At 41.4% G+C, this 25,840-nt stretch overlaps 1 protein-coding gene and 1 pseudogene across 1 annotated transcript in view; one reads left to right on the top strand and one right to left on the bottom strand.

Moving 5' to 3' along the window:
• PTGR1 (prostaglandin reductase 1) overlaps positions 1-25,840 on the bottom strand; it is a 67,629-nt gene that overhangs the window by 15,543 nt on the left and 26,246 nt on the right.
• Positions 17,330-17,482, top strand: LOC112065560 (uncharacterized; annotated as a pseudogene).

Below are 25,840 nucleotides of genomic sequence, written 5' to 3'. Positions count from 1 at the left end.
AGTGTGTGTGTGTGTGTGTGTGTGTGTGTGTGTGTGTGTGTGTGTGTGTGGTGCCCGCCTGCCCCCAGTCTCCCTGATGAACACCTCTTTACCCTGCAAGAGCCAATTCAAGGCTCACCTACTCTGTGAGTCTTTCTCAGACTCTCCCGGGCAGGAGTGAGCGCCCCTGCACCTCGGGCGCCCCACCCCGCCGCAGCCCTGCAACACCCAGCCCTTGGTAGGGCCTTTCCCCGGCCACTCCAGGAGGAAAGGTGGATCCAGGGAGGCGGTGTGAGCAAGGCAAAGGTGCCCGGGCTCGGTTCCAAGCCTGCGCCCACCACTTCCTAACTGTGCAGCTCTGAATGAGCTACTTAACCCCTTCCTGCCTAATTGACCCATCTGCAAGATGGGGATAAGAGTAGTGCTTTATGAAAATTAAGTCTTTTTAAAGAATAAAATGAGTTAACACCAAGTGCTTAGACTAGTACTGGCGCGTGGTAAGCTCAATAAACGCTACATCCCGGTAACAATCTTTTGACTTCCCCACTGGCCCTGAGTCAGTCCCAGGCACCCCACACTGCCTCATTCAACTGTATACCCCCAACTCCGAGCCCAATCCTGGTCGGTCATCTAAACAGTGAAATAATGCAAAGATGTTGAAAGAACACTGCCCCTTCTCCTGCATCACCCTCTCCGAAAGGTAACGGATGCTACTAGTCCAGTGTTGACCCTTGCCCTCTCTTCTCCACAGTCGTTCAGACATATACACTTAGAAGGTTCCCTGCCCCCCCCGTCTCGTTTTCACAAACACGTGATCATTCTAAAGCTGGTACTCTGCATCTTATTTTTTTATTTTCCCAGACTGAAAATCTTAGGCCTGGGTTATCTAAACCAGGGATAGGATTCTTTTTAACAACGCACTGAGTGAAAAATTTAGAACTCCAAGAGGATAGCGTTAAGTAATAATCAGATGTTAGCTATACAGTATTGCCAGATTCGCAGGAAAGATTGTTTGTTGGCTTCAAAAACTTTCCACAAAAGAGTTGAAAGAAATCTGGATGTCTCTGAAAGAGTGTATATTGGATTGCTAGGGCTGCCATAACAAAATACCATAGACTCGGTGGCTTAAACAACAGACATTTATTTCCTCATGGCTGTGGAGGCTGTAAGTCCAAGATCAAAGTGTTGGCAGGTTTGGTTTTTCCTGAACCCTTGCTCCTTGGCTTGCAGATGGCGGCCTTCTTTCTGTGTCTTCACATGGCCTTTTCTCAGTGCACATACATCCCAGGTGTCTCTCTGTCTTCTTTAAGGACACCAATCATATTGGATTATAACCTTACCTAACAGTCTCAGTTGGATTTAAACATCTTTCTGAAAGCCCTGTCTCCAGGGACTTCCCTGGTGGCACAGTGGTTAAGAATCCGCCTGCCAATGCAGGGGACACGGGTTCAAGCCCTGGTCCGGGAAGATCCCACATGCTGCAGAGCGACTAAGCCCGTGTGCCACAACTACTGAGCCTGTGCTCTAGGGCCTGAGAGCCACAACTACCGAAGCCCGCGTGCCTAAAGCCCGTGCTCCGCTACAAACAGAAGCCACCGCAATGAGAAGCCCACGCACTGCAACGAAGAATAGCCCCCGCTCGCCTTCCTGTAGCAATGAAGACCCAAAGCAGCCAAAAATAAATAAATAAATTTTTTTTAAAAAAGCCCTGTCTCCAGATACATGGATTAGAGCCCACTCATATGATCTCGCTTAAACTTAATTACCTCATTAAATTCCTATCTCCAAAAATGATTATATTCTGAGGTTCTGGGTTTGGGGTTTCAACATATGAATTTTGGGAGAACATAATTCAGCTCATAACAGAGTGTATGGGTAAAGTGTGGTGAATGAACACTGGGAAGTATTACGCAGCTATCAGAAACACTGGGTTAGATGGACATAAAGCAACCTGGATGGATCCTAAAAACACGATGCTGCATGAGAAAAGTAAGGAACAGAAGGAAGTGTGTGACCCGATATCATTTCTATAAATTAAAAGTATGAGCCCTTAGTGCACATTATGCAAGAACATTTACAAAAAATACAAACTACATATTAAATACATCACAATAGTTGCCTATGGTATCAGGAGGAGAAGAGTAGGAAATGGGGATTGCTTTTTTTTTTTTTTTTTTCTTCTGTGGTACGTGGGCATCTCACTGTTGTGGCCTCTCCGTCTGGAGCACAGGCTCCGGACGCACAGGCTCAGCGGCTATGGCTCACGGGCCTAGCTGCTCCGCGGCATGTGGGATCTTCCCGGACCGGGGCACGAACCCATGTCCCCTGCATCGGCAGGCAGACTCTCAACCACTGCGCCACCAGGGAAGCCCGGGGATTGCTTTTTAAAGGCACATAAATTAATGAGAGATGGAGGGAGAGAGAGAATTTGGCAGACCAGCGGTGATAATACACTGTAAACTCTGATGAGTATGAAGAACTCAACCCTCTGGCCCTCAGTCCAAAATGAAATACGCACAGTGAGGAAATCAAGACACCTCTCCCCCATCTTCTTAGCAGAGGGTAGAGAGAGGTTTTGCTACAGTCCAGCGCCATGGACACAAGACAACCGGCTTCCCCCTTTTTATCTGAGACATTGGCCCAAGTGGTGACATCCAGTTGCAACATATGCTTTCCCATTTGGGGCTCAGAAAATGTATGGTTTCCTCTATTCTCTAACAGAAATATTGCAAAGTAACCAAGTAATAAGTATGTACACTTAATGGCAGAGAGCCAGATATAAAGACTTTGAAAAAGATTTCATGCCTGGTATATCCAGTGGCAGACCATGTTGGTTTCCTGTCCAATATCCAATATCCTCTTTGTCCTTCCTACATACATACCCCAATTTTGTTTAGGGTAGCCATGTACCCAGTTAAAGAACTCTGCTTCCAGGCTCCTTTGTAGCTGGGATTTTGACATAGTTCTGTTCAATGAGACAAGCAGAAATCTAATGGGTAGGACTTTTAGGAAACTTATTGTTTCCCAATTAAAATAAAAAGGGAGAAACTCAATAGACATGCATCTTTTGTCCTTTGTCTTTCTTCCTGCCTGAAATGTGGAGATGCTGCCCAGTGGGGCAACCAACATTTTGTGACCATGGAGCCACTCACGACAGGTGGCAGTAGGGAAAGGGAAAAGATGTCTGGTTTCCTGAGTAGTTGCATGAGCACTGGACTTCCTTCTTTGAACTCCTTGTTACATGAAAACAAAAAGTGCTTTTTAAGCCATTGTAGTTTGGGTTTCTGGAACCACTGAATCCAGCCCTGACCCCCTGCAAATGGAGCAGGTGAGCCTGTGCCTCCCTGGTTCCCTGGTGAGAATTAATGAAGTCCATCCTTCTTCCAGATGAAGAGAGGAATATCATGGCAATAGGTCAGGAAGTCCCCTCTGCCTGTGAGGTGTGTTTCCAAAGCTTACCTGGCATATGTGGCATATGTGGAGTGGATTTTAGGGAAACATCTGTCATGTCCACTACACTATTAAACAGGATTGTTGTAAAGGTTGTGTGACATGGGACATAAAGTACTGGCAAGTAGCAAGTCCCCCAAACATCTTCCTTCCTCTCTTCTCTATCATGACTTTTTAAAAATTAAATATTTAAAAATATTGAGCTGTGAACAAAGCATGTTTCAGGTATATCAGAGAATCAAAGATGAGAAAGACACTGTTATTGGATACTGGAAGTGTTAACAAAATCACAGGTGTGAAAAGTCTTTGGAAGGCAATAAGAATTATAGCAATAAGGTGCCTGGAACAAAGTATCCCCCAAACATTTACTCACATTTTGTTTGTTTGTTTTTAAAAAAAAAAAACATTTACTCACTTGATATCAAATAGAAGGTATGGATAAGATTTGGCCACACCGGGTCAAACAGGATCCCAGTCATTGTGACTCTGTCAGGCTTAATCACTGAAATTTGCCAAGTCATGGTGATTAAGCTAAGTCATGGTTGTTAAGTCATCACAGACAGAATTAGAATGTGGGGAAAAGGTCAAGGGAAAACATTTTCCCTTACTTTGCTCTGAGACAAAACTGAATTCAATTCAGTCCTCCAGCCTTAGGGTTCAGAGAGCTCTGATCTAGCTAGCTGAGGGAACAATTCACTGTTAAATACAATCACAGAAGTAATAAGAGAATGCATCTTGTCAAATAATTCAGACAATACAGATGCATACAGTGTAAGAAGCAAAAGTCCTTGTTCTCTGTTTGGGGAGGATTCCTTCTGATGTTTTTCTATGGCAAAGCACTTTCAGAATAGACACTCCTCTTCCTTCTCTACAACTTCCATTGCATTGGCCTGGTAAGATAATGCTTGGGAAATAATTATAAAACCGGGTAGTAATATTATTCTCATAATTGAAAGAACCCCTTAATACATGTAGGACACTGCATTTCAGGAGAGGATGATTTTGCCTCTTCCCACAGTACTAGGAGATACATTGGTTCAGCACCAACTGTGAGCCTTATCCTAGAGAAGAGCTTGGTACCTAGTATTTCTTGTCCTTATAACAGTTCAGGGAAGCACTTGTTCTTATTATCTTCCTCAGAGCCTAAGGAAACTGAAGTTCTAAGAAGTAAAATAACTTAAGACACAATCACATAGCTAGTCAGTCGCAGGGTTGAGATTTGAATCTGAGTTAACAAGCTCCAAAGCCCCATACTTTTCACTGTTCTGTTTTACTTTCCAATACAGGCAAGACGGATTCCTCTAATAGGTAAGAGCAAATTTAGGAAAGGTCATACTTATGGGATATCTGTAAACTATGATTAATAATGTTATTTTATTCTTTTTATTTTTATTTTTAAAAATATTTATTTATTTATTTTGGCTGTGCCGGGTCTTAGTTGCAGCACGTGGGATCTTTTAGTTGCAGCATGCGGACTTCTCGGTTGTGGCATGCAGACTTCTTAGTTGCGGCAGGCATGTGGGATCTAGTTCCCTGACCAGGGATTAAACCCTGGTTTAATCCTGAGGCAAACAGACATTATCCTGTGCTTTCTGATACTGTGCGTCGAGCACACAACATCATTTCTGTGGTATCCTGATAGAAATGCATAACATGGATTTCATTATGAGGAAATATCAGACAAACTCCAATTGTAGGACCTTCTACAAAATAACTAGCTGGTAATCTCCAAAAGTGTCCAGGTTATAGAAGTCAAGGGAAAACTGAGGAATTGATTTTCTAGATTATAGGAGACTAAAGAGACATGACAATTAAATGCAGTGCAGGAAACTGGATTGGGCTGGGGGCAAAAGGATAGCTATAAAGGGCATGATTGAAACAACTGTGAAATTTGAATATGCCCTACAGATTAGATCAAGAGTTGCCAAAGTACATATGCCCCTCTGGTCAAATCCAGCCTACTGTTTTTGCTTTTTTTGGCTGCACCGTGCAGCATGCAGGATCTTAGTTCCCTGACCAGGGATTGAACCTGTGCCCCCTGCAGTGGAAGCGGGGAGTCTTAACAACTGGACCACCAGGGAAGTCCCCCAGCCTACTATTTTTGTACCGCTTGCAAGCTAAGAATGTTTTTTACATTTTAAAAATTTGTGGTGGGGGCTTCCCTGGTGGCGCAGTGGTTGCGCGTCCGCCTGCCGATGCAGGGGAACTTAATGAGAGATGGAGGGAGAGAGAGAATTTGGCAGACCAGCGGTGATAATACACTGTAAACTCTGATGAGTATGAAGAACTCAACCCTCTGGCCCTCAGTCCAAAATGAAATACGCACAGTGAGGAAATCAAGACACCTCTCCCCCATCTTCTTAGCAGAGGGTAGAGAGAGGTTTTGCTACAGTCCAGCGCCATGGACACAAGACAACCGGCTTCCCCCTTTTTATCTGAGACATTGGCCCAAGTGGTGACATCCAGTTGCAACATATGCTTTCCCATTTGGGGCTCAGAAAATGTATGGTTTCCTCTATTCTCTAACAGAAATATTGCAAAGTAACCAAGTAATAAGTATGTACACTTAATGGCAGAGAGCCAGATATAAAGACTTTGAAAAAGATTTCATGCCTGGTATATCCAGTGGCAGACCATGTTGGTTTCCTGTCCAATATCCAATATCCTCTTTGTCCTTCCTACATACATACCCCAATTTTGTTTAGGGTAGCCATGTACCCAGTTAAAGAACTCTGCTTCCAGGCTCCTTTGTAGCTGGGATTTTGACATAGTTCTGTTCAATGAGACAAGCAGAAATCTAATGGGTAGGACTTTTAGGAAACTTATTGTTTCCCAATTAAAATAAAAAGGGAGAAACTCAATAGACATGCATCTTTTGTCCTTTGTCTTTCTTCCTGCCTGAAATGTGGAGATGCTGCCCAGTGGGGCAACCAACATTTTGTGACCATGGAGCCACTCACGACAGGTGGCAGTAGGGAAAGGGAAAAGATGTCTGGTTTCCTGAGTAGTTGCATGAGCACTGGACTTCCTTCTTTGAACTCCTTGTTACATGAAAACAAAAAGTGCTTTTTAAGCCATTGTAGTTTGGGTTTCTGGAACCACTGAATCCAGCCCTGACCCCCTGCAAATGGAGCAGGTGAGCCTGTGCCTCCCTGGTTCCCTGGTGAGAATTAATGAAGTCCATCCTTCTTCCAGATGAAGAGAGGAATATCATGGCAATAGGTCAGGAAGTCCCCTCTGCCTGTGAGGTGTGTTTCCAAAGCTTACCTGGCATATGTGGCATATGTGGAGTGGATTTTAGGGAAACATCTGTCATGTCCACTACACTATTAAACAGGATTGTTGTAAAGGTTGTGTGACATGGGACATAAAGTACTGGCAAGTAGCAAGTCCCCCAAACATCTTCCTTCCTCTCTTCTCTATCATGACTTTTTAAAAATTAAATATTTAAAAATATTGAGCTGTGAACAAAGCATGTTTCAGGTATATCAGAGAATCAAAGATGAGAAAGACACTGTTATTGGATACTGGAAGTGTTAACAAAATCACAGGTGTGAAAAGTCTTTGGAAGGCAATAAGAATTATAGCAATAAGGTGCCTGGAACAAAGTATCCCCCAAACATTTACTCACATTTTGTTTGTTTGTTTTTAAAAAAAAAAAACATTTACTCACTTGATATCAAATAGAAGGTATGGATAAGATTTGGCCACACCGGGTCAAACAGGATCCCAGTCATTGTGACTCTGTCAGGCTTAATCACTGAAATTTGCCAAGTCATGGTGATTAAGCTAAGTCATGGTTGTTAAGTCATCACAGACAGAATTAGAATGTGGGGAAAAGGTCAAGGGAAAACATTTTCCCTTACTTTGCTCTGAGACAAAACTGAATTCAATTCAGTCCTCCAGCCTTAGGGTTCAGAGAGCTCTGATCTAGCTAGCTGAGGGAACAATTCACTGTTAAATACAATCACAGAAGTAATAAGAGAATGCATCTTGTCAAATAATTCAGACAATACAGATGCATACAGTGTAAGAAGCAAAAGTCCTTGTTCTCTGTTTGGGGAGGATTCCTTCTGATGTTTTTCTATGGCAAAGCACTTTCAGAATAGACACTCCTCTTCCTTCTCTACAACTTCCATTGCATTGGCCTGGTAAGATAATGCTTGGGAAATAATTATAAAACCGGGTAGTAATATTATTCTCATAATTGAAAGAACCCCTTAATACATGTAGGACACTGCATTTCAGGAGAGGATGATTTTGCCTCTTCCCACAGTACTAGGAGATACATTGGTTCAGCACCAACTGTGAGCCTTATCCTAGAGAAGAGCTTGGTACCTAGTATTTCTTGTCCTTATAACAGTTCAGGGAAGCACTTGTTCTTATTATCTTCCTCAGAGCCTAAGGAAACTGAAGTTCTAAGAAGTAAAATAACTTAAGACACAATCACATAGCTAGTCAGTCGCAGGGTTGAGATTTGAATCTGAGTTAACAAGCTCCAAAGCCCCATACTTTTCACTGTTCTGTTTTACTTTCCAATACAGGCAAGACGGATTCCTCTAATAGGTAAGAGCAAATTTAGGAAAGGTCATACTTATGGGATATCTGTAAACTATGATTAATAATGTTATTTTATTCTTTTTATTTTTATTTTTAAAAATATTTATTTATTTATTTTGGCTGTGCCGGGTCTTAGTTGCAGCACGTGGGATCTTTTAGTTGCAGCATGCGGACTTCTCGGTTGTGGCATGCAGACTTCTTAGTTGCGGCAGGCATGTGGGATCTAGTTCCCTGACCAGGGATTAAACCCTGGTTTAATCCTGAGGCAAACAGACATTATCCTGTGCTTTCTGATACTGTGCGTCGAGCACACAACATCATTTCTGTGGTATCCTGATAGAAATGCATAACATGGATTTCATTATGAGGAAATATCAGACAAACTCCAATTGTAGGACCTTCTACAAAATAACTAGCTGGTAATCTCCAAAAGTGTCCAGGTTATAGAAGTCAAGGGAAAACTGAGGAATTGATTTTCTAGATTATAGGAGACTAAAGAGACATGACAATTAAATGCAGTGCAGGAAACTGGATTGGGCTGGGGGCAAAAGGATAGCTATAAAGGGCATGATTGAAACAACTGTGAAATTTGAATATGCCCTACAGATTAGATCAAGAGTTGCCAAAGTACATATGCCCCTCTGGTCAAATCCAGCCTACTGTTTTTGCTTTTTTTGGCTGCACCGTGCAGCATGCAGGATCTTAGTTCCCTGACCAGGGATTGAACCTGTGCCCCCTGCAGTGGAAGCGGGGAGTCTTAACAACTGGACCACCAGGGAAGTCCCCCAGCCTACTATTTTTGTACCGCTTGCAAGCTAAGAATGTTTTTTACATTTTAAAAATTTGTGGTGGGGGCTTCCCTGGTGGCGCAGTGGTTGCGCGTCCGCCTGCCGATGCAGGGCAGCAGAGGGAGGCCCGCATACCACAAAAAAAAAAAAAAAAAAAATTTGTGGTGAAAAACGTAACAAAATTTACCATTCTAACCATTTTTAAGTGTATAGTTCACATTATTGTGTAACAGATCTCTAGAACTTTTTCATCTTAGAAAACTGAAACTCTGTACCCACTGAACAACACCCCATTCCCCTCCCCCACCCCCAAACACTGGTATCCACAATTCTATTGTCTATTTCTATGAGATGGCTTATACAAGTGACATCATACAGTATTTGTCTTATTGTGACTAGCTTACTTCACTTAAGAGTAATGTTCTCAAGGTTTATCCATGTTGTAGTATGTAACAGGATTTCTTTTTTTAAGGTTGAATAATATTTCATTGTATGTATTTAACACTTTTTTGTTTTAGTTTGTATATTACTTTTTTTTTTTAGTTTTTAAAAATTTTATATTGGAGTATAGTTGCTTTACAATGTTGTGTTAGTTTCAGGTGTACAGCAAAGTGATTCAGTTATACATATATATATATATTTTTTTCAGATTCTTTTCCCATATAGGTTATTACAGAGTATTGAGTAGATTTCCTTGTGCCATATAGTAGGTCCTTGTTGATTATCTATTTTATATATAGTAGTGTGTATATGTTAATCCCAACCTCCTAATTTATCCCTCCCCCTACCCCACCATTCCCCTTTGGTAACCATAAGTTTGTCTTCTAAGTCTGTGAGTCTGTTTCTGTTTTGTAAATAAGTTCATTTGTATCATTTTTTTTAAATTCCACATGTAAGTGATATCATATATTTGTCTTTCTCTGTCTGACTTCATATTTCATTCTTTTTTATGGCTGAGTAATATTCCATTGTATATATGTGCCACATCTTCTTTATCCATTCATCTGTCAATGGACCTTTAGGTTGCTTCCATGTCTTGGCTATTGTAAATAGTGGTGCAATGAACATTGGGGTGCATGCATCTTTTCAAATTATGGTGTTCTCTGGATATATGCCCCGAAGTGGGACTACTGGATCATATGGTGACTCTATTTTTACTTTTTTAAGGAACCTCCATACTGTTCTCCATAGTGGCTGCACCAATTTACATTCCTACCAACAGTGTAGGAAGGTTCCTTTAAGGCAGTTTTAACCGCCAAGGATTAGAACACTCCCCAAAAGAAAACACAGACAAATGGATAAAGTGATTCAAGAGAGAAGTGTGAGAGCAACAGGACAACAGCAAACTGTTTCAAATTTTCATTCAAATAACTAGAAAATACAGATTATAGACTGTTACTATTATATAGGTTACTACAGATCACCTTTCAGTGGGACCCTTTGATGTATGCACCTGAAACATAGGAAAACTTATGTCCCAGAGTAGATATAAGGAAGGAAGGAAGGAAGGAAGGGAGAAGGGAGGTAGAGAGGGAAGGAAGGAAGGAGGGATGGAAGAAAGGAGTCAAAAAGAGGAAGGAAAAAAGAAAAGAAATTCCCCCCAATTTTGGAAGGCGAGGAGGCAGGATTCAGAGGCATTTCAAATCTGCCCTAGCTTCTCATTATCATAGAATAAAATCTGTCCCAAAGCTTTTTAAATTTGTTTAAACCAAAAGAACTTTGGGTGAAGGCAAATTATTTTTAGAATGCTCTTGTTATTCAGGTTGAAGTTACTAATGATACAGAACTCATAAATAATACAGTAATAATTTGTTTTCTTATTATAACATTAAAAATAACATAAACCAGTGCAGTATTTTTGTGCATTTGCTGAATGAAAGAAAGATAATTTAAATTGGGAGCCTCCATGCAGTTCTAGTCAAGTTCGAGCAGAAACTCTCTGTATCAGTCTCTGACATGGCAATTTTCTAGGAAAGAAATTCATTAGGGAATCAATCAGGAATTCATTCGTTATTGTTTGGTTAATATTAACTAAAGATTTTTTTAAAAATCACCCTTGTCTTCTTCATTTGCTTATTTTAAGTGGTGAGTATATGAAAACAATGTTTACTTTTCTTATTGAAGACTGTGCAGAAAGACCCACAGGTATTTGTCTCTGGGCGGGAAGAGCAGATTTGGGTCTGAAGGCTGGCCTGGCCTCTTACCTGCTTTGTACCTTTGGGTAAGTCACATCTCTTCTCAGGATCATACATACATATTCGTGTCCCTGACAGAGTTGTGACACAAGGTACATGGAAACTATCTCCAACCTCAAAGGGCTGTATAAATAATTGTTTATAATTATTAACATAGGGACCAAAGTGCTCTGTGATAGGAATAAGCAGTCAAAAACACCCACTTTTGGGACTTCCCTTGTGGCACAGTGGTTAAGAATCCATCTGCCAATGCAGGGCACATGGGTTCGAGCCCTGGTCCGGGAAGATCCCACGTGCCTTATGTCCCAGAGTAGATATAAGGAAGGAAGGAAGGAAGGAAGGGAGAAGGGAGGTAGAGAGGGAAGGAAGGAAGGAGGGATGGAAGAAAGGAGTCAAAAAGAGGAAGGAAAAAAGAAAAGAAATTCCCCCCAATTTTGGAAGGCGAGGAGGCAGGATTCAGAGGCATTTCAAATCTGCCCTAGCTTCTCATTATCATAGAATAAAATCTGTCCCAAAGCTTTTTAAATTTGTTTAAACCAAAAGAACTTTGGGTGAAGGCAAATTATTTTTAGAATGCTCTTGTTATTCAGGTTGAAGTTACTAATGATACAGAACTCATAAATAATACAGTAATAATTTGTTTTCTTATTATAACATTAAAAATAACATAAACCAGTGCAGTATTTTTGTGCATTTGCTGAATGAAAGAAAGATAATTTAAATTGGGAGCCTCCATGCAGTTCTAGTCAAGTTCGAGCAGAAACTCTCTGTATCAGTCTCTGACATGGCAATTTTCTAGGAAAGAAATTCATTAGGGAATCAATCAGGAATTCATTCGTTATTGTTTGGTTAATATTAACTAAAGATTTTTTTAAAAATCACCCTTGTCTTCTTCATTTGCTTATTTTAAGTGGTGAGTATATGAAAACAATGTTTACTTTTCTTATTGAAGACTGTGCAGAAAGACCCACAGGTATTTGTCTCTGGGCGGGAAGAGCAGATTTGGGTCTGAAGGCTGGCCTGGCCTCTTACCTGCTTTGTACCTTTGGGTAAGTCACATCTCTTCTCAGGATCATACATACATATTCGTGTCCCTGACAGAGTTGTGACACAAGGTACATGGAAACTATCTCCAACCTCAAAGGGCTGTATAAATAATTGTTTATAATTATTAACATAGGGACCAAAGTGCTCTGTGATAGGAATAAGCAGTCAAAAACACCCACTTTTGGGACTTCCCTTGTGGCACAGTGGTTAAGAATCCATCTGCCAATGCAGGGCACATGGGTTCGAGCCCTGGTCCGGGAAGATCCCACGTGCCGCAGAGCAACTAAGTCCGTGCGCCACAACCACTGAGCCTGCGCTCTAGAGCCCGTGAGCCACAACTACTGAGCCTACGTGCCACAACTACTGAAGCCTGTGTGCCTAGAGCCCGTGCTTCATAACAAGAGAAGCCACGGCAATGAGAAGCCCGCGCACCACAACAAAGAGTAGGCCCCACTAGCCGCAACTAGAGAAAGCCCACGTGCAGCAACGAAGACCCAACACAGCCAAAAATAAATAAATACATTTATTTTAAAAAAAGGACAACAAAAAACACCCACTTTCAAGGAGAGGCAGGAAGAGCTGACCCTATTTGGATTTTCTCCATTTGCCCTCCAGATCCACTCTCCACCCTGCTTCTCACAAATCCAGCCCCCTTCCCTAAGCTTCTGCTTGGTTTGGGCTGGTCTGGTGTTGATTCTCCCTATAGGTTACTTCGGACTGGCTGTGTCCTTCTAACAAAAGCCACAGCTCCTTCAGGCAGCCCCTGGCACACCTCCCTCCCCTGACCCCTTTGGGCCCAAGGGGTCTTCCCAGGGCCTGTTGGTTTCCTTTTTCCCTGCACACTGCCTTTTGGGTGGGTGTGCCATCTGACTCCTGCTAGGAGGAGGCTGCTCAGTCTAATTAACTTGTGTAATTACTGTAAAAAATATGAAAGTACATTGACTTTGAAAGAAAAAATAAGTAAAAACAGGTAGTTTAGACAAATGGTTTAAATTAACGAAACTGGGAAAAGGAACCCTTCCCAAAGATATATGGATGCAAATGACACCTTGCCACATCACCATTGTGGGGAAATATGCACACCACATTTCTCAGTCCAGGAAAGAAAGCTCTGAACTGTAAACAAACAAGCAAACAAAAACCCAGGGTCATCACCCTGCAAACTTCTTTTTTACCCTGCATACTTTTAGTGCCAAAATAAATGAACCTTGAATTTTTCCTGTAAGTTATATACTTACTCCCTGACATAATTCCATCTGTAGCATTTTCAATGCTGACCTTTTGCAGATTTGCAACATTCAGGGCTATCACAATCATGTGAGAAAATATATTTTTCCACTAAGAACATACTGAGTGTAAACTTGGGAATGCTGGCAATCTTGTGATTTTCTTTTCATTTAAATACATGTTGTGTTTGTTAATATAGTGAGCCAGTCCTTTCAAAGCTTGTACTTTCTTTAAACATTTTTATTGCAAACAATCTATGCTTTTTTCCTTTTTGATTCTGTCTTCCTTACACAGTAAGAACTCAAAATCCTATGTTTTAAATAAAAGGAAATAAAATTCTTGGCTTTATTAGGTAAGCATAAATATAGAGAAGAGTAAAAAGTTTTGCTAAATAGTGAACGGAATTAAAAAGGTGATGCTTATCTTTTAAATTAGTGATTCTTAAGGTTTGGTGTCTATCAGAATAATCTGTGGGGCTTGTTAAAAATAAACATCATGCCCTCTCCATGACTGTCTAGCATTCTGTATCATTATAAAATTCAATGTTCTCATCTGTGAAATGAGGATAACCTCACAGGTATTGTGAGGATTAAGTGAGATAATGTATATAAAGCACCAAAGCACTTAGAACTGCTCTTAATGCACAGTAAGCTATAGAAGTGTAGCTACTATTATTTTTGTTGGGAGACAATTCTCCATGTTTCTGCATGTCTTGGGAGCAGAGGCACTGACCACCTTTGTTCTGGACTATTTTCTCCAAAATGTTTGTATAGCAAACAGCCTTGGAAGATACAGGGTCTCCCTCCAGAGCAGGGGGCAGTTTTGTTTTCTTTCTAGTGTAATAATGTCTCCCTTTGGTGGAAATGTCTATTATCAAGATTTGGGCTCCCTGAGCTTAGAGGTCCTCAGCTGTGATGCAAATCCTCTGCAAGCATGGCATTCACATGGGCCCCTCTGTCTTTCCCCTGTGAACTTGGGGGTGGCAAGAGGAAACCAACATGAACATGAACCTCATGCTGCTTGCTGTGCCATAAGTAATAAAGTCCTTTGTCTCTGACCCAGGAGTTTTGAGTCTTCTACCAGCATCTGTGTGGCAGGCAAAAGGAAGGTTAAAAATCTTGGCCCCTTCACAGTTCTTGACAATTACAGGGTTCAGAAGCATGCAGTCATGTTTAAAGAAGTGCAATTTGTCAACCAAAAGTAATTTAATTAAAGTAATTAAAAAGTAGTTTCAGGGAATTCCCTGGTGGTCCAGTAATTAGGACTCTGTGCTTTCATTGCTAAGGGCCCGGGTTCCATCCCTGGTCAGGGAACTAAGACCCCATGAGCCGCGTGGCCAAAAGAAAAAGTAATTTCATTTTTCACTCCCATCTCTAAATGAATATTTGAAAGGATCCAATTCATAGTTTTCTTATTGCACAACCTCGGCACCATCCAGCCGCTCCCACATGCAACCATGGTCCCCGTCTTACCTTCTGGTTTGAAGGGTACTATTAATGACCTCTGGAATCTATATCCACCTGGCCATTATTCAAAACCACTCATCAGTGGCCAAATGGTAGAGCTGCAGAAGGTTTGAAGGGAATTTGCATTTCTGAACTTCCTCCAGGATCTCAGTTGACCCCTTCCTCACCATTCCAGCATACCTTATTTCATAGCAACTAGAGTTTTGCCCCTGTTACTTCCTCAACCCACTCAGCACCACTGACATCTTGATGACTGACTCATTCCTAAGAGAATATAGGCCACCCAGAAGGGAGAGCCTCCGGAGGGGCAAACACTATTAGAAGAATGATGACTGGTACTAGCTCCAGAGAGAAAATCCAAGTGGTGGACACTGCCTGGTTCTCCCACTGTAATTTACACATGACCAAGTCTAAAGCTGGAGGACAGCTACTTGGGTTCTTTCAAAGGATGCAAGTCGTCAGGCCAAGGCCCTTTGTATCAAGGACCCAGTGTATCTACTCTGCCTTTTACCATTCTTTGGCACGCCAAATTCAATGAGGGCACAGAATAGATAACAAGAGAATGTTATTCAAGAGAAGCTGGACTCATGGTAAATCCCAGCACGCAGAGGAATGGTTGTGGGAATGGGTCACCGTTAAGAGCACTGGACCCTTTTGCTCCCCCAAGTGCGGTCCCTGGACCAGCAGCATCAGCGTCAGCTGTGAGCTTGTTAGAAATGCAGAATCTCGAGTCTCAATTCAGACCTACTGATTCAGAAATTACATTTTAAACAAGATCCTCAGGCGATTCAGATGTACATTTTACAGTTTGAGAAGTATAGTGTGATAGCTTTCAGTGCGGGGAACCCAGGGAAATACTAGTTCTGCTTTGTTAATGGTGATCTGGGTGTGAGGGTGTATGTGTGTGTGTATGTGTGTAATCTGAATGGCCTTGTGGCCCCTAATACTCTCCTCATTACACATCACTGTGGGCTAGACTCCAGCATCCCAGGAAATGTCTCCCAGCTCCTGCCTGGCATTCTGAAGCCATAAAATCTGTTCTGGGGTCTCTGCCTGCCGTCTCATTACCTTGTACCTGATGCTTAATTGTCCGCTGCACACAATTCCACATTTGCATCTCCTCACCTCCACATGGCCATGGGACAACCTCATTTTGCCTGTGTCCCACAAGCTCCATGCTGGCCCTCCCAAATTCTGTGTCCGTGGGAGTGGGGTTTAATAACAAGCACCCATTTCTCTGCTAGATTACTGCATGCCCAGCTAGAAGCTTTTGGCCAGGAAAAAAGTGAGTCAGTAAGAAAGTGGTCTATATTCTTTTATCTTTCTGAAAGGCTTGGGAGAAGAAACATCTCTTGGTTGGGTCCTCATAGCAGAGGCTGAGGGTTCTAGCTGGACACTTCTGGGCATGCTTGTTTTGGCTGAGGCTGAAATGCAAAGCTGGTGCTTTTTGCTAATGCCCTCACTGCACTTGTCAGGCGTGTTGAAAAGCCTCTTACCAGGAAAGGAACAAGCAATGAGGATTTGGCAGAGCACAAAGCTCAATTTTAATATCCTTATTAAGGGTCCTTTATGCATCTTTGATTTATGTGCTTTTTTTTTTTTTTTTTCTGGCCGTGGCTCAAAGCTTGCGGGATCTTAGTTCCCCTGGCAGGGGTTGAACCTGAGCCCTTGGCAGTGAAAGTGTGGAGTCCTAACCACTGGGCAGCCAGGGAATTCCTTTATGTGCTCTTCTTTCCCTGGTTTTGACTTTTGGGCCTTTTATTACCATAATCATAGTGGACATTAATTTTTAGTCCAGTTTAGTTCAGATAAGATTCCAATGTGCTCCATTGTAATTATTCCCTGGCAAATGCCTTCAGATTCCTTGCTTCTCTCTTCCTCTCTCGACCACCTTGGCATAAATCCCCGAATAAAACCAACCATTGACTTTTCCACTCCTTCCCATGAACAGCTGAACACTGTGAAAAATCACACAACCACAGACTGGTTTTACTTTATCACAGACAATGTGTAGGCACACTCAACCCTGTCCAGCAACTCCAGGATTCTCCAGTAAATTTGCTTTCTCACACAATGTGATAACAATTTTATACTTTCACTTCTGTTCTCACACTTCAGCCCTCAAGAGATACTCTTATCTTACGCTTCATTGAGAAAACAGAAGCCATTAGACCAGAGACCTTGTCTTTTCGTGGTCAAAGCTACCAACTTCTCTGCATCTGCACCCATCTTTTCTTTTCTTCCTGCAATGATGGAGGAAGTGTCTCTCCTCCTATGAAAGGTTAAAGTAGTACTCGGATCGCAACTCTTCTAACCACCTTGGGCTTACTTGGGTTATTTCTTTTCTCCTGCATAACCAACCTCTTCTGTATCAACTCGAAGATTTTCACTGCAAATAAAAAGACAGAAAACACTTAAAAAGGCTCCCAAATTTACATCTTTTGCCCACGGTCTGGAGCCAGACACCTGAGTGGATATTATGCAATTAGTAGATCCACGTGTCCTTAAGCTTCCCATATAAAACCTTATTATAGACAATATTTCTGAAATGACTGTTTACCTAACCTCACAGATTATTTAGACTAAAAGTAAATAGGTGTTAGCCTGCATATTGGAGATTTTTCTTTGCAAATCTTTCTCCTCCCTTTAAAAATGAAGCCAAACTTATCCATTGCACTCCGGATGTGCTGACCCCTGTGATTTCCCCAAATGTGGGAAACTCGACTGCATAATTTGTGGTAGTGGGGGACTGTGTTCGCGCTTTTCCCATTTAAAAAAAAAAAAAGAAGAAGAAGCCAAACACCAGTGTTTCAATTGTGTGTTTGGCTCAAAATCCTCTTAACCACCAACCCATTAAGAAGCATGCCAAGGGAATGGGCATTGGAGCTATGTCTAGCTTTCCCCTTTTGTCTAGGCAACCAATCAGATAGGTTTATCTTTCCTTTGTAGATGCTTGGTTTTAAAAAGTGCTTCATTCATGAATTCTGAAGGAAGGCTAAGAAAAATTGGAACCATCCTAAATTGTGGAATTCAGCCATTAGACACCTGTAGCAGAATGTGCAGGTATGGGTAGCATTCTTTGGTGGATGATTTTGGAACTGGCGTAGTCTCTGTTGGATGCATTGTAACCAGTTGGAGAGATATGGGGCCAGGGTGAGAGCCCTTTAGAATCTCTGCTCAACCAGATTCTATCTGTGGCTCTCTGGTGGTCAGCAAGTAAGCAGCTGGCTTCTGTCTCCCTGATGACCTAGTGGGTCCAGGATATAAACCCACTAGGAGAGGCCCGTGTGAGTTGTGTGATTTTTCCACGTGCTCTAAATAAGAATGCTGGAGCAGTGGGAGGATTGTAAAATGAGTTTCTCCACAGAAGTGACTGAGTGGGCCGGACAGTAAAGGGCAAGTGGATGTGAAAAAGACTGGAAGGAATATTGACAGAATCCCCTCCCCCCTCCATTCTTTAAGTGGATGGCTGACAGAAGAGGTAAGGAGGAAACAGATACTAACTCTTTTAAAAAAGGAGGCATATATCAAGAAAGCAGAGGAGCGGTTATATTCATACCAGTCTGACAAATTTAAAAATGGGGTTGGCAATGAAATTCATGATATTCCAACTATATAAAACGCCTCACTCACACTGGCAGACCTCTGGGCTAGAGATACGACCAAAAGGAAGTACAAGGGTAATGTTAGCTTTGACTTAGCCCCCCACTCCCGGCCCAGCTTAAAAATATTCTTTATTTAAAAAGAACGATCTTATAGTATCAATTCCTTGCCTTATAAGTATATAGTGTACTTTAAAATACTGCAATATCCAAAAGTCATATATGGAGTGGCTGTTTTTCAACTATTGATTTGTGAGTGTGTAGGTGTAACTTTTGCTCACTTAATACAAATCAACTTTTAGGCCAAGCAAGTCAATGGAAGTATGAAGAAAGTATACTCAATTTGAATGGAAAGAACTTTTAAAAGTCTTGTACCCAGAGATTATAACAAGAGGTCTTCTCTCATTTCAGGTAAATGGAGATTATCGATACATCTGCATTGGTCTGTGCATTTTGGTCAACCAATCATTAGTCACCCAGCGTGGTAGTACAAGGGTCAGCTATCTGGAAGTATGAATTATAACAACCTTACTGCTGTAGTTGGACAGTAGATCCATTAGGCTAAAGTTTATGATTAGAGCAATTTTTTTCTTGCCTTAGTAATTTATTTTTCTTTCTTTTTTAAAATTGGGGTATAGTTGTTTTACAATGTTGTATAGAGCAATTTTTTATCTTTACTGTTTTGTCACTGGATATGTAGACAGAGCCAACTGAATCCAAATTGTTTTACCCAGATTATTTGCCTGGTAGATTAATCAATTTATTCACCATTCAGAAAGTATCTATTGACTGCTAAGCCATTATGGCCTTAGTGTTTATTTACAGACAGTTTTTTAGAGCAGTTTTAGGTTCACAACAAAATTGAGGGGGGGAAGGTACAGCGAGTTCCCATACACCCCCTTCCCCCACGTGCACAGCCTCCCGCATTATCAACATCCCCCCACCAGAGTGGGACATTGGTTACAACTGATGAATCTACACTGACACACCCCAATCACCCAAAGTCCATAGTTTACACTAGGGCTCATTCATTGCTGTATAACATTCTATTTGTTTGGACAAATGTAGAATGACATGTATCCATCATTATAATATCATACAGAGTATTTTCACTGCCCTAAAAATCCTCTGTGCTTTGTCTATTCATCCCTCCCTCTCCCAACCCCTGACAACCACTGATTTTTTTTTTTTTTTGCTGTCTCCATAGTTTTGCCTTTTCCAGAATGTCATATAGTTGGAATTATGCACTATGTAGCCTTTTCAAATTGGTTTCTTTCACTCAGTAATATGCATTTAAGCTTCCTTCATGTCTTTTCATGGCTTGATAGCTCACTTCTTTTTAACCCTGAATATTATTCCATCGCCTGGATGTACCACATTTATCCATTCACTTACTGAAGGACAAACTTAGTGCTTCCAAGTTTTGGCAGTTATGAATAAAGCTGCTATAAACATCCACATGCAAGTTTCTGTGTGGACACACTTTGAACTCCTCGGGGTAAATACCAGGGAGTGCGATTGCTGGAGCGTAAGGTAAGAGTATGTTTAGTTTTATAAGAAAATGCCAAGCTGTCTTCCAGAGTGACTGTACCTTTTTGTGCTTCCGCCAGCAGTGAACGAGAGCTTCCACTGCTCCACAGCCTCCTCAGCGTTTGGTGTTGTCAAGTGTTCCGGATTTTAGCCATTCTAATAGGTGTGGAGTGATATCTCATTGCTTCAATTTGCATTTCCCTGATGACATATGATGTGGAACATCTTTTCATATGTTTATTTGCCATCTGTATATCTTCCTTGTTGAGGTGTCTCTTAAGATGTTTGGCCCATCTTTTAATCAGGTCTTTCATTTTCTCACTGTTGAGTTTTAAGAGTTCTCTGTATATTTTGGCTAACAGTTCTTTATCAGATGCGTCTTTTGCAAATATTTTCTCCCAGTTTGTGGCTTGTCTTCTCATTCTCTCAACACTGTCTTTCACAAAGCAGAAGTTTTTAAATTTTAATGAAGCCCAACTTATCAATCATGTCTTTCATGGATTGTGCTTTTGGTGTTGTATTGTTAAAGTCACCAGCATACTCAAGTTGAGACAGCTTTTTAATCTGTGATTTTATTTTTAAAATATACATGCATTGAGCATTTTTTTTCTTCATTTGGAAAAGAAAGATTTTGAGACTTCCTGCAATGTGTGTGAATTAGTTGTGAGTGTACTTGCAAGTCTGCAAATGTTACTGTTAATAGAGACTTCTATTTTGGAATAAGTATGTGTGCTTAGTCTGTGACAAGTTAACATCAAATGAAATAAAATTAAGTTTATGGAAGTTTCAAGTCCATGTTGATACTAGAAAATTAATTGTATTCCATATGACTTTCCAATACTGTTTATCAAAACTTAGAAATGCTGTAGAGGTCAATCTCAGTTACCAGAATCCAAAATTCAGCTGTGACCAAGTTGCTAATCATGAGCTCTGTTTTAGGCTATAAGTCTACTAACTCATTGAGGTCATTTGACTAGAGATTATCTGTGAGGAAATCACTGTTTACTATGCTATCGTTTCTCCTTTTATAAAGAAATCCAAGGAGGAGATAAATAAGGAATAGAATGTATAGGCTACATCTCAAAATTCCATGTTTGCTCATCTAATCTTGAAATTTGGACTAAAAGAAATAGAGCCAAAGGCCAGAGATTAGATAATAAGGCTGTTTTGGTTTCAGATGTTATTGCTTAAATAATTTAATATTGGTCAACACAACCCTAATTGTGTTAGGGTTTTGTTGATTTATTGAACGTGTTTTTACCTAAGCAGCTGAGCCACAGGAGGTAATAGCTCTTAAACCCCGTTCCCTGGGTTCTAGTATGAAATGAACCAATGAGTGATAAGCCTCCCTGCTTCTTCTAGTACAGGCTTGGGAAAAAAGTCAGGAAAGAAGAAGTTCTGCTCTGTGGACAGCGGTTGTGGGGAAAGGGACTTCCCTGGAGGTGCAGTGGTTAAGACTCCGCGCTCCCAATGCAGGGGGCCCGGGTTCGATCCCTGGCCAGGGAACTGGATCCCACATGCATGCTGCAACTAAGAGTTCGCATGCCACAACTAAGGAGCCCTTGAGACACAACTAAGGAGCCGGCAAGCCGCAACTAAGGAGCCCATGAGCCACAAGGAAGGAGCCTGTCTGCCACAACTAAGACCCAGCACAACCAAATTAAAAACAAAAAGGGTTGTGGGGAAAACATGACAAATGGGATAGCCCTGTGGCTGCAGTTAGTAGTACATCCATTCCTATTGGATCAAGATGTAGGGCTTTTTACAAATACTGTTGGATTCAATTAGCTGTTATTATTTTCTTGTATTACCCTTATCTGGTTTTGGAATCTATATTACACTAACTTCATAAAACGAGTAGGCAGGTTTTGAAAGTTGTGTATTTTTTTGGTAACAACTTGTTCTTTTCAGGAGAACAGTCTGATGACAGTCTGATGACTTTTTCAGTTTCCTTAATATTTATACAAGCACCACTTTTGGCATTTATATATTTCTAGGAACTTTTGCATCCCATCCATGTTTTCAACTAACTATCTATTTGGTGGTTTTCCTAATATTTTATTCTAGATTCTGTTTCATGGAGTTTTCTACAATGAGAGAGATGAAATGAAACCTGAGCAGGTCAACATTTTTCAAACACATCGTCCATCTCTCTGAGTAGGGTAATTCTGTCCAGGATGTAGCACCCCCATGACTAGTCTATCATCTGACTCTTACCTGGCCTGGCCCTTCTGTGGTCCTCCCTGGTTGCCATCTAGTTTGTCTTACCTTCTCTCAGAGTTCTAACCCCAGCTTAGGCATCCTCCTTGATGATGCCGGCCATGGTTAATAACCAAAAGGGGTAAAAGAGAACTCTAAGGGGTATAGAGGAAAGAAGTAGTAAATGCGTGCTTTATAGGTACAGGATTTCCTTCTGGAGTGATGAAAGTTTCCGAAACTAGATCATGGTGATGGTTGCACAACTTTGTGAAAGTACTTCATGCCACTGGATTGTACACTCACTTTAAAATGGTATGCCTGAAACTTATATAATACTGCATGTCAATTATACATCAACATAAATACATGCATACATACACTGGTTCAGATGGCAAATTTTGTTATGTGTATTTTTCCACAATAAAAAAAAATTAATCTCAGACTTGGGGCAAGAGCCTCCTCTGAGTTTCTTAGTTCCTTATTTATTTACATTTCCCTCAGTCGCAGGGGTAGTAGCTACCCTTTGCATTTACTATTTTTTAAATTTTTTGTTATGTATAAACATAACAAAATCTACCACTTTAGCTATTTTAAAGTGTACACACACTTTTGTTTCACAGTTCTAGAGGTTATAAGTCTGAAATCAAGGTGTTGGCAGGGTTGGGTCCTCTTGGGACCTCTGAGGGAGAATCTCTTCCATGCCTCTCTCCTAGCTTTCAGTGGCTGCTGGCAATCCTTGGTGCTCCCTGCCTTGTGGTAGCATAACTCCAATTTCTGCTTCTGCCTTCCCATGGCTGTCTTCCCTGTGTGCAAGTCTCTGTTTTCTCCTCTTATAAGGTCACTGGATTCAGTGACTTCACTTTAACTGATTACATCTGCAAAGACCCTGTTTCCAAATAAAGTCATATTCACTGGTACCAGAGGTTAGGACTTGAACATATCTTTTTGGGGAGACACAATTTGACCCACAACAGGAGTCATCACCAATGTGGTGGCAAAGGAAACTGATGCCACACAGAGAAATCTGCACATAGACCTGTTTACCTGAGGAAAAAAAAAAGTCCCCTTTTCCTTTTCCAGCCTTGCGGTGTGCTTCAAGCACCCTCTACTGGCAGAGTTTAACATCCAGCCAGCTGGCAACAGCGAAATGCAGTCTGCAGAGTGCTGTTCCCTGGGGCAAGGGATGATGGGCTTTGCAGCTCAGAGGCAATAAATTCATAACAGCCACAGACTAAAGTTCTGTCTGCTTTGAAGTGAGCCTTCCCTACGTTAGTTTTAGCTTGACTGCGGAGCTCTAAATCAGCTCTGGGACTAAAACCTGGGAAGGGAAGAGTCCAAAGAGAGGAGAGGCTTAGGCTAGGTCTGGTAGGTTATAGGAGGTCGGAAGGCCTTGAAGTGGGAGAGGGGTGGTATTTTAGGCACAGGGGCCAGTATGAGCAGAAGCAAAGCATGGGAGACCCTAGGTTGTTGTGGAATTCTGAAAGCCACGTTAAGGTATTTGAACTGTAATCTGAGGGTGAAGTTGGGTAAGGGTAACCTGACCAAATTTGTAATGTAGAAAATTTCCTTTATCTCCAGGTAGCATGGGAACTCCTTTTGTTTGGGAAGGAGAGCCCTGAACAGGCAGCAAATGAGCTTTATAGGAGGAGTGTGCACGAAGGAAGTGGACTGGGAAACCTGCATAGCTGAAGAGCCTCGTGGGAGACAAGGTTCAATGAGAATCATCAAATGTTTCAAGCATGGAAATGACATGCTCTGATGTGGAGACGGCTGGCATCTCAAACACAACACGTCTCAAATGAATGCATCATCTTACACTGTAAGTTTACTTTCCTTGTGTTCCTTATTTCAGGAATGGCACCTGACTTCCTAATCTAGAAACCTTAGCGTTATCAGGACTCAGTGCTCTCCTTCGCTCCTCCAAAACCAATGATTAAATACTGCCCATTTTGCTTCCTAAACGCGTCTCAACTTTTCTCCATTCTCAATGATGCTACCTTGAAACACGCCTGTAGCATCTCTTACTTGGACTCTTATAACTGTCTCATAACGGTCTTCCTGACATCTCCCAGCTCATTTTCTCAGGCAGAGTAATTGTTCTGAAATGCAAATCTTAAGGTGTCACTTTATTACTTAAAAACTCTACACTGGCTCTCCATTGCTCTTAGGATAAATAGCAATTTCTTCAACATGGAACAAAATGACCCCTCATAATCTGGCTTTTTCCAGTTTCATCTCCTCCACTCCTCATCCCCCAGCCCCACCCCCAGCCCAGCCATATGGGTTGTCTTTTATTTCTTGAAAAGCTTCACGTGGGACTTCCCTGGCCGTCCAGTGGTTAAGACTCTGCGCTTCCACTGCAGGGTTCCACCAGGGCACTGGTTCAATCCCTGGTCAGGGAACTAAGATCCCACATGCTACACTGCAGGCCAAAAAACCAAACCAAACCAAACCAAAACCAAAAAAGCCAAAACAAACAAACAAACAAACAAAGAACCTTTAAAGTTCAGGTTGGGATATGAACCACAGGGGGAAGGAGTGGCTAGAGGGAAGAGGGAGATGGAGATGGTATAATTAGCAATATGCCTAAGACTGGGAAAATAAACTTGCTCTCTAAAAAAAAAAATCACGTTTTTTTCCTTGACTGTCTCTTTTTCTCTTCTTGGTACTTACGTCACCACTCCCTTACCCCAAAACTTCTCCCTTACTCCCACCCCTCAAATTATCCTCTATTTTTCTTTTAAAGTCAGTTTAGATGTTAATTCCTCCTAGAATAATTAGTCAATGACCCTAACACTTGTCCTTGACTCATAATTTCAAGTTCGGCAACTCTCCTATGTGTTTGCATTAATTCTGTTCTCTCTCTTTCCTATATATATAATATACATAATATACATATATGTGTATATAATATACATACACATATATAGTATGATATATGCCATATCATATTTTTAACTTTATTTTGTTCCATTTTCTGAAAAGAATTTATTATTTCTTAAAGTTTATTTGCTTGTTTATTGTCTGTCATCCTCCACCAGAATATATGCTTCTTGAGATTAAGAACCTTGTCTACCTTGCTCACCACTATGTCCTCAGAGCCTACAACAGTGTCTAGCTCATAGTAAAGACTCAAGAAATATTTACTGAGTGAATGATAGAAACAACTTTTTTTGAGGTAAAGTTCTTCATGTTGCTATAGAGTCCCATGCAATATTTTGGACATAATATACTAAAAAAATGTTTATCTGAAACTCAGATTTAACTGAGCGACCTGCATCTTTTCTGGCAGCCGTACCCCCAGAACACATTTGAGAATACGTGGATACATTTTTGATTGTCACGATTGAGGTGGTGGTACTGCTGGCATCTAGTGTGTAGAGGCCAGAGATGCTGCTAAACATCGTACAATGCATAGGACAGTCCCTACAAGGAAAAGAATTATCCAGGCCAAATGTCAATAGTGCGGAGGCTAAGAAACCCGGAAGTAGATGGCCATGAACTTTAAGGCAGAGAGCGCCTAGAATCTCTAAGTTAAACTTCCTTTTGGAAAGGGAGAATGGAGTTAGTGGGACGCAGTTGGGGCTGAGACCCAGCTTTAAAACCCTGGGCACACATCTTGAGGCTGATAACCAGAGGGCAAGAGAGCCAGACTACCTACCAATGGCAGCAAACGAAGTCATGATGCCTAAAAGATTGCCTGGGAAGGGCACTGTGGACAGTAAAGCACTCTGCATACACTGGTTAAGTGCACCTCAGACATAGAGACATCCTTTAGGTCCGTCCAACTGAGAACA

This window comes from Physeter macrocephalus, chromosome 9 (assembly GCF_002837175.3).
Source record: "Physeter macrocephalus isolate SW-GA chromosome 9, ASM283717v5, whole genome shotgun sequence".
In the NCBI taxonomy this organism is placed as follows: domain Eukaryota; kingdom Metazoa; phylum Chordata; class Mammalia; order Artiodactyla; family Physeteridae; genus Physeter; species Physeter macrocephalus.
Note: the sequence above shows the minus strand (reverse complement) of the source record. Positions and strands in the feature narration are given on the sequence as shown.